This window comes from Rutidosis leptorrhynchoides, chromosome 6 (genome assembly GCF_046630445.1).
Source record: "Rutidosis leptorrhynchoides isolate AG116_Rl617_1_P2 chromosome 6, CSIRO_AGI_Rlap_v1, whole genome shotgun sequence".
NCBI classification, from domain to species: Eukaryota; Viridiplantae; Streptophyta; class Magnoliopsida; order Asterales; family Asteraceae; genus Rutidosis; species Rutidosis leptorrhynchoides.
This window is the reverse complement of record NC_092338.1, coordinates 233920174-233929010: the sequence shown is the minus strand read 5'-3', so window position 1 is coordinate 233929010 and position 8837 is coordinate 233920174. Positions and strand designations below refer to the sequence as shown.

Sequence of the window (8837 nt, the reverse complement as noted above, 5' to 3'; positions counted from 1 at the left end):
AAATAATTAGAACATGTATCTTATATCATCGGAAAGGTAATTTGACGAGGAAAACACCTAGACACATTTCATCAAGCAATTCAACACTTACAACAACCCAAAACCGCATTAAACGTTCATAATCAAAGTTTCAAGTTCTAAAAACGCATTTCATGATTCGGACAACCAATTTACATGTATGATATGCCGTTTTGAAGGTAATCAAGCACACATTGCAACCAAACACTTATCAACAACAATTCATAGCATTTGATGCACCAAAAGTTCATATAAAGCTTATCAAATCCTAATCCAAGTTCACAAAATCACTAATCATGTTCTTGAAGTTTTCTTAATCAACCTATACACCAAAACGAAGCTAATGATACTAGTAACACAATTAAAACATGGACTTTAACAATCTAACAACATATGAGCATCCAAAACACAAGATTAAGCAAGCATTTTTCATATTCAAGCTAGTTACACCAAAAACAACAAATCGAGCATACAAATTACATACACGACATCACAATGAGCCATAGACACTAATTAACAACTTTATAGCTCAAAAATCTCAAGGACACATAAAATTAGTGATTTTAGAAAGTTACCCAAATGAGATGAAGTTGGTATCAAATTGAAGAGGATGAAGAGAGGATTCCAAATATGTATTTTGTTTTGATTGAAGTTTGCTAGATCATGAATGGATGATGAATCTTTGTAATGGAGAATTTAAGAAAAATAGGGAAGTATTAAAGAAAAAGAGAAAATGGAGAGGATAATGAATGGAGGAGGTGGTTTGACCACTTTGACCTAGTCAAAGGTTTGGTCTTTTGACAAGTCTAGTCCCTCTAGTTTGTAATCGGGTGCGGGAATTAACCAAACGAATTATTTTAAGTTACACGAGAGTACGGGAGACGTTATAATCCAATAACGAAAATATTGTAAGAATGTAGCTAATGGAGGATACGAATCGAGATACCGAGGATATAAAATAAAAAAAAAAGACGGCGTTAAAAATAATTTAACGAAAAAACGCGGGATGTTACAAATAAGACTACTAACTTAATGATTTCAAAACGAGACATATATGTAACGATTATCATTGTAACGACATTTAACTGTATATATATCATACTAAGATATATTATATATCTTAATATCATGATAATGTAACAATTTAACATCTCATTTGATATAATAAACAATGGGTTAACAACATTTAACAAGATCGTTAACCTAAAGGTTTCAAAACAACATTTACATGTAACGACCAACGATGACTTAACAACATCGAAGTACTAAAGCATCCGGTACTTTGGATGGGGTTCGTTAGGCCCAATAGATCTATCTTTAGGATTCGCGTCAATTAGTAGATCGGTTTACTAATTCTTAGGCTACCAAGCAAAAGGGGCATATTCGGCTTCAATCATTCAACCATATAATGTAGTTTCGATTACTTGCGTCTATTTCGTAAAACATTTATAAAAGCAGCGCATGTATTCTCAGTCCCAAAAATATATATTGCAAAAGCATTTAAAAAGGGAGTAATGAAACTCACCATACTGTATTTTGTAGTAAAAATACATATGACTATATTAAACAATGCAGGTTTGGCCCCCCATTCACGAACCTATATCATTCATATATGTATTAACACATATTCTTGAAATCGAACAAATATTTATATTCATATATATATTATTATATTTAATAGTTTATAGGTTTTGTTTATTAATTAAGTATAGCTAATTTTATATATACCTTAGATGAATAATTAAAATATTATTTTAAACATAATAATATAGTGATGTTATGTATATTAAATATGTTTTTATGTAACTAATATTTATTTGATAAAAGTTATATTAATAATAATTAAAGAGTTTGTATTTCTATAATAATAGTAATAGTAATTACTTTTTAGTGATAGTAATTATAGTCATGATAGTAATAATGTTAATAATAATGATAATAGTAATAATGATAATTTCAATAAGAGTGATAATTTTTACAGATGTTAATTTTAATGATAATACTAATTTTAATAAAAATGCTATTTTTAAAAATAATAATACTTTTAGTAATAATGATAGTAATAATAATACTAATAATAATAATAACTATACTAATAACAATTTTACTACTAATAAGAGTAACTTTAATAATAATACCTTCTTATATATATAATTGATAACCAAAATCTTAAAGTTTAATCCTAAATCGATTATACATGACTTACATCCATGAAAGAAACATATTATCTTGATATTCATATCCATAGTTTATATATAATAAGTATAGCCATAAACATGAATATTATCATGTCGTTAATCATATTTTTAAATGCTTCATAGCGCTTTTTATATATATATTTTCATACTTGAATCTATAATTATATCATGCCGTTTATTATCGTTAAACTTTTGATTCGCAAGCAAAATCATGATACCATGAATTTAATGTAAATTTCGTCAATAATAATACTAACTATAATAATACTTATAATTCAATTACATATAACAATAATAATCTTAACATTTACCTTAATAATCATACTAATGGAAATAATAATAATAATAATAATAATAATAATAATAATAATAATCTCTTTATATTATAATAACAAAGCTAAAAATACATCATTTAAAATAGCCAAATCTAATCTTAACCATCCACTAAATTAATTATTAATAATCTAGACCCTTAATTTTTCCTAATCTTACTAATAACCTCATAAATGTAGACTTGAATTGTTTGACTACAAACATACCCTCCTCCTAAAAAAAATCACGCTACTTTTAATCACGGTTCACTTTATTTTACACAACAAAAAAAAACTAAATCTCTCAACCCTACATCTCTTCCGTTACCATTCTCCGATCAAATCCTTGGCGCGTTGAGCTTTCTCCGGTGATACCTCTCCATTATGACATATGGATCTCATGAGGGCCTCCTTCGCTTTCCTCAATTTTTCCGGTGCTAGAACTTGACCGGAGGAATCAATCAACCGGAGGCTTAAGTTCATCAACATACGACGTTGGGATAATTGTTGAACGGCTTTAGAAATCAAATTGCATAGATCATAAGATGGGTTTGATTCCTGATGTAGAAATCTTCACTTCATTCTGGTAACTTTTTTGTCTATTTAGAATCATTTAAATTCGCTCTCTTCTATTATCTCGAATCTTTGCAAATTATTAATACCAAAACTTCTAAACTGTCAGGTTTTGGCTTTACTTAGTAGCTGCTGTAAAGGAGGTATTTTACGTTTTTACTCCACTTATTCAGTTATTGAATTTGTTTGCAGCGAGTTAACACAGGTCTACTTGGATTATCACAAAAAGTTGATAAAAAATCAACGTAAATTGCATCAATGGCCGTCTACGTGTTCAAAATATATATTTTGAAAAGGCCATTAAGATGGAGATACCATATATTTAATGATTTTGGATCTGTATATCCGAATGCTGTTATAACGGAGCACAATGTGCAAGTAAGGAAGTAAACAATTTCAAAAGTTTCATGATTTTTTCTGATTTGTTTTATGTTATTTTGGTTATCGTTCAGACGTACGTATTCGGATTTTACTCGAAAAAATTGGGACAGTTAAGTCTTTATATGATGCGGATTTGGCGCTTACAGCTTGGAGGTTTTATGTAATGCTTACAACTTGGTTCTTACTGGCATTCACTTACTCAAGGTACCAAACGTTGATGACTTTCAAAATTTGATGTGTTGTTTAAATAATATATTAATAAGTATAGGAGACATTTCTTCATGACTGTTTTTGATGGGGTTTATGTTACTGATTATACACTATAGGAGACATTTAAAGCTCATTACCTGTTCGTTACGAGTGCAAAAGTTGTAACTGATCAAATGACTGGACACACAAAAGATTATGGATTTGTCAAGTTTGGAGATGAGACTTAACAACTACAAGCTATGACTGAGATGAGTGCAAGATTATGCTCAACCAGACCAATGCGTATTAGGCTCCGCAAGGTATTTCTAGCCCGGTAATGATTTATTTATACATGGGATACTGTATACAAGGTATTTCAGCATCAAATACATGTTTGTTTGTGTGTTAGTCATGAGAGACATGGTCAATGCCGAACGGGACCCGAGTGAATGTTGTGATGTGAATGACCCATTAAGGTCATGCCATGATGTTAGGTTCAGTCTTAACGGCTCAAAATCTTGCAGATTGATATTGCTATTAATTTTTTCATACATATTTGTTCTCTTTCTAAATGTTGTTCCTTACATCGAACAAATTGACTTGATTTGAGTCACGTCATACATGACTGCAAGATTTGCTTCAATGGGCATCTAAATGTTGTATACTGCAGAGCTGAAATTAAACTGCAAGATTGAGCAATGTTGTTTTCAAAAATCAATACATTTGTAGACTGGATAAGATGCAAGCAACCGAGGATTGAGCAATGTTGTTTTCAAAGCTCAATTGCAAATGCATATACAGAAGTCCAGGTAGACAAACACATCAACTTGCTTCCAAAGTATTCTTAGTTCATACAAACATGTTATATAGGCTCTTTATAAAGTAAAATACAAATAGTGATTATTATTCTAATGTCCCACCTTGGTAAAAACCTAATGGAAAAAAGTACATTAGTCGACCTACTGAAACTCACCCATTTTGATCTGAAACCATTATATTTAATCAACCCGAGTTCACTTCTAGAACACTTTTAGTGATAGTTGTACCTCTGTTCTAATTATTTAAATTCTCTGCTCAAGATATCTAACACAATTACTATTTAAATAATGATAATGATTGATGACAACTTTTAGAGTTTTGTTTCTTCAAATGTCTTATGCACATGTCTTCGATTTGGATCTTACTGGGTAAGTGTTTAATTTTGTGTTAAGGGTAAACTGAACATCCATTGTTATTTTTTCTCTTTATGTTGATAATCGTGGTGTCTGACCTTTGGCGGAATAATCACGAGTATATGATACTGTCACATTTGTCTTCGAATCGTTTGGTAGGTACCTTTTATGAAACTTGAAATTGTAAAGGTTTTGGTTTTATTCAGGTGAGACTATTTCAAAATCTTCTACTATTATGTCAGTATTTATATCGGACCTTCTGACATGCTAATGTCAGAATTGTGCAGGCAGAACATTTTCGTGTTAGTAATCTGACTATAGGGTTTGTGTAATATATAGTTTGTGCAGCCAGAAAATTTTCGTGTTAGTAATCTGATTATAGGGTGATTTAGTAATTAAAAATTGTGCAGGCAGAAAATTTTCGTGTTAGTAATCTGATTATAGGGTTTGTGATTTAGTGTATTATATAGTTTGCACACATGGATGAGTTGAGTACTGGATTGGACCTAGATTCAAGAAAATTTCTATGGAATGCGGTGAAGTGGGCCAAACAAAAATCTTTATTGTAAGTATTACAATCAAGGGTTTAGACTAATTATCATCCCATCATATTACCCCATTAAAATATTAAAATATGAGTTTACAAGGTAAACTTATAATGATCGTTTGGCTATGTTTTGGATCATATAATGATAGTTTGGATATATTTCATATTAAAATCAAGTTGAAAATGATCTTGCAGGTGTGCGTATTTGATGGAGCTAATACTAGTTCATTGGTCAGTGCAGGTGTACTAATTTCAAGGTATACTGTATTTCACATATATTCTTCACCTATCAGATTTATAATGGGCATCAGGTGCGTTCTTTATTTATTATATTAGTTTTCAATATCATAATGGGGGAAGGAGTATCTAATTGTTGGAGGCAAAATGGGCGGGTTGAGATGCTATTTTTTAGTATAGACAGTCCTGTTGAAATTATTCACATTTGTGTTTAGTATATACATTTGTGTTTTTACAGGTAAGGGATGAAGATGGTTGAAGAAGGGTTCACTCGGATGTTTAGGTTTTATATTTCTTTGAATTATAATCTGTTTTAACTATAAGCTAATATAATGGTTAAAAGTTCGATTAGGTATGGGAATTTTCAAATTTATAAATTAATACTTCTGATTGACTTTGTTCGATCAAGACGTGGAATACCTTCAAATATTTTATTGTTTTTCTTCTCTAATATGTTTTTTTTACAGCATATAAAAACTTGATGCAATTGTAACATTCATATCTTTTTCATCCATTCTTAATCGTCTTATGTATACTTCTCCTAATCGCAAGTTATTAAGGTAGTGTTCCTATGCTCTGGTGAGTTTCGTTACAGTTAGTTGTTCTACCCGCTGAATGTATTGACTCAATATATGTGCTTTCCGGTATTACTTTTACGTCAGTTCAACATATGTTAAGGGACTCTCTCGGTTGTAAATTGGTTACTTTTTACAATTTTTTTTATTTGGAAGTTAACCGTTTGTATCATTTGTGAATATCAATAGGATTGTCTGATGTACTCTGTGTGTGCATGTTTATTCATGTTCAGTATATGTGCAAATATTAACGAAGGGTATATATTTTAAGTACGTGTACATTGTTAATAGCAATGGTATTAGCAATGATACTTCATAGCATTTGTTGATGTTTCAGGTGTTTCCATTGAACATGACTTTGTCAGTGTCAAAGGTTATCTCAGCTGGCCAAAACTTACAATGCATTGTCCACAATGCATTGTCCACAATGAGTATTCACCACCTACTACATCAACTGGTTGTAATGAACAACAAAAATAACTCGAAATCGACAAAAACGAAGACGCACAGCGAAGCGCGTGACGGACCAATGCCATAGCCACCTCTTGTTCGATTCGTTCGTTATCTCACCGTAAGTGTTTTCGATTTATGTAATCTTTACTATTACTGTCTATTTGATTTTTTTAGCGATGGTTTTGGGATCCCATTAATAATGTTTTGGTGGTAGCATGGTTTCAATTGTACACCCAAAAGTCTATATTGGTTGTGGGCATGGGACTAATAGTGTTTTTGTTGACTATTTGTTTAAAGAAGACGTAAATGCTTTACTCATATATGATGGCTTTAGAGGTGATAAGATGGCCGGGTCACGGGTCAAGTGGGTTAAGTGATTGGGTGGAACAGGCCCTTTATATTACACTCGCTAAACAATTAAGAATTATCGCTGTTGATTCATATTATAAATTGAAAATGTATCGTTAAATTATTCTTTTACGTGGTTCTAACAAGCATCATCAGTTTTCGACTTCGCTTCTCACGATAGTTGTCATTAAACTTACTGACATTCATTATCACTATATTAAAACAACTATGTTTTTGTGTTTATAATGATAGTTAAATGTATTGAATTCATTATTTGGTGTGGACATTTGGTCCGGAGAAACTCAACTAAAATGCAGGCACAAAGGACTATACGCGCTGGAATCCGCGAAAGATGTGAAGGTGCAAAACAGAATTTCTTCGGATGGATCTCACTGGAACTCTTACTGGGATTGGATTAGAGATCCCACTGGAAGAACACGGGACAAGCTGTTGGACTTAGCGGCTGCAATATCCACTCTTCCGCATGCTAGCAGCAACCATGATGGATGGGTATGTACATATGATTCAAAAGGAACCTTCTCAACCAAGTGCCTTACTACTTTGATCGATGATTTTACTGTAAAAGGCTATGATACGCACTGTGAATCAATGAAGAACAAATTAGTACCGCTGAAATTGGGGATCTTCATAAGGCGAGCTAAATTAAAAAGGTTACCCGTACGGGTCGAGCTAGATAAAAGAGGTATTGACTTGGGAACAGTTAGATGTCCAACATGCGATGATGGACTCGAGACTATTGAACATTCACTCATCCTTTCTAAACATGCCATGGAGGTTTGGGAAAGGGTCTATAAATGGTGGCAATTAGGACCCGTTTCCAATCTCTGCATCGATGACTTATTTTGTGGTAAGAATGGCTCAATTAAATGAGGTGGGGATCTCTAATTTGGCAAGCCATCGAGTGGGTCACCGGCTACACTATTTGGAAAAATCGTAATTATAAAACATTCAAGAATAAATGGTGGTGTCGGTCGACTATTCTAAACGAAATCCAAATGAAGAACTTCAAATGGATTTTCAACCGATATAAGAAGAAATAGTTCGATTGTCAACAATGGATCTTGGCTCCTTCTATATATGTCGCATAGTGAAAGGTATATGCAAATTCGTCAAGTCTTTTAAAAAACTGTTGTATGTTCTGTAATTGTCATTTAGGTGAATAAAAGGCTTAGAGATATGTAAAGTTGGTTAAGACTTTTTGGTGCTCTTAGTGCATAGCATAATATGCATGCTGTTGTTGTAAATGATGTAAATATGATATGCAATTATGCATGCTGTCATGGGTCTTAGAATGTTTAGATGTTGTATGGTGTACATGTACACCTCATACATATATATATGATAAAATTCATTCATTTTACTTTTGAAAAGAAAAAATTATTGAATTCGTGATTTTTATTTAATAAGAATTTAAGAAGAATACGTTGTATTCATGTTGATTTATACTATGATTGTTACATTATATTTTTAGTATATGTGTTTTTATTTTAGCTTCCTAAATTGAATATAAGACAACTAACACTACTAATTTAATTTAATACATTAATTATAAACATTACTCGTGATTAAACGCTCACAAAACCCCGCGAATTCAATTTACATCAAGCAAGCATATTATATCGAGGTTATAATTTTCCAATAAAAAACACATCTTTTTTACCTGTAGATATGCGTTTTTGATTCGACTTTGCTCAATAACTATATAAAAATATTATCTAAATGTCGAGATTACTACAACACATGCAAAATAAAAAAATTATTTACATTTACTTACGTAAAACCAATAACTGCTCAATCCACTAAAGTAGCCCCGC

General features: G+C 31.6%; 1 long non-coding RNA gene across 3 annotated transcripts; it reads left to right on the top strand.

Annotated features, from left to right (window-relative positions):
* Positions 1–2794: 2794 nt before the first annotated feature.
* Positions 2795–8358, top strand: LOC139852108 (uncharacterized). 3 transcript variants are annotated; one of them, XR_011760921.1, is made up of 7 exons: positions 2795–3113; positions 3210–3243; positions 3553–3685; positions 3808–3990; positions 4341–5407; positions 5585–6458; positions 6539–8358. It is a non-coding gene; the product is annotated as an uncharacterized lncRNA (long non-coding RNA). The 3 variants fall into 3 exon arrangements; XR_011760923.1 differs by having other exon boundaries at positions 5585–6772; positions 7320–8358; XR_011760922.1 differs by having other exon boundaries at positions 5585–6772; positions 7301–8358.
* The last annotated feature ends 479 nt before the right edge of the window (positions 8359–8837 follow it).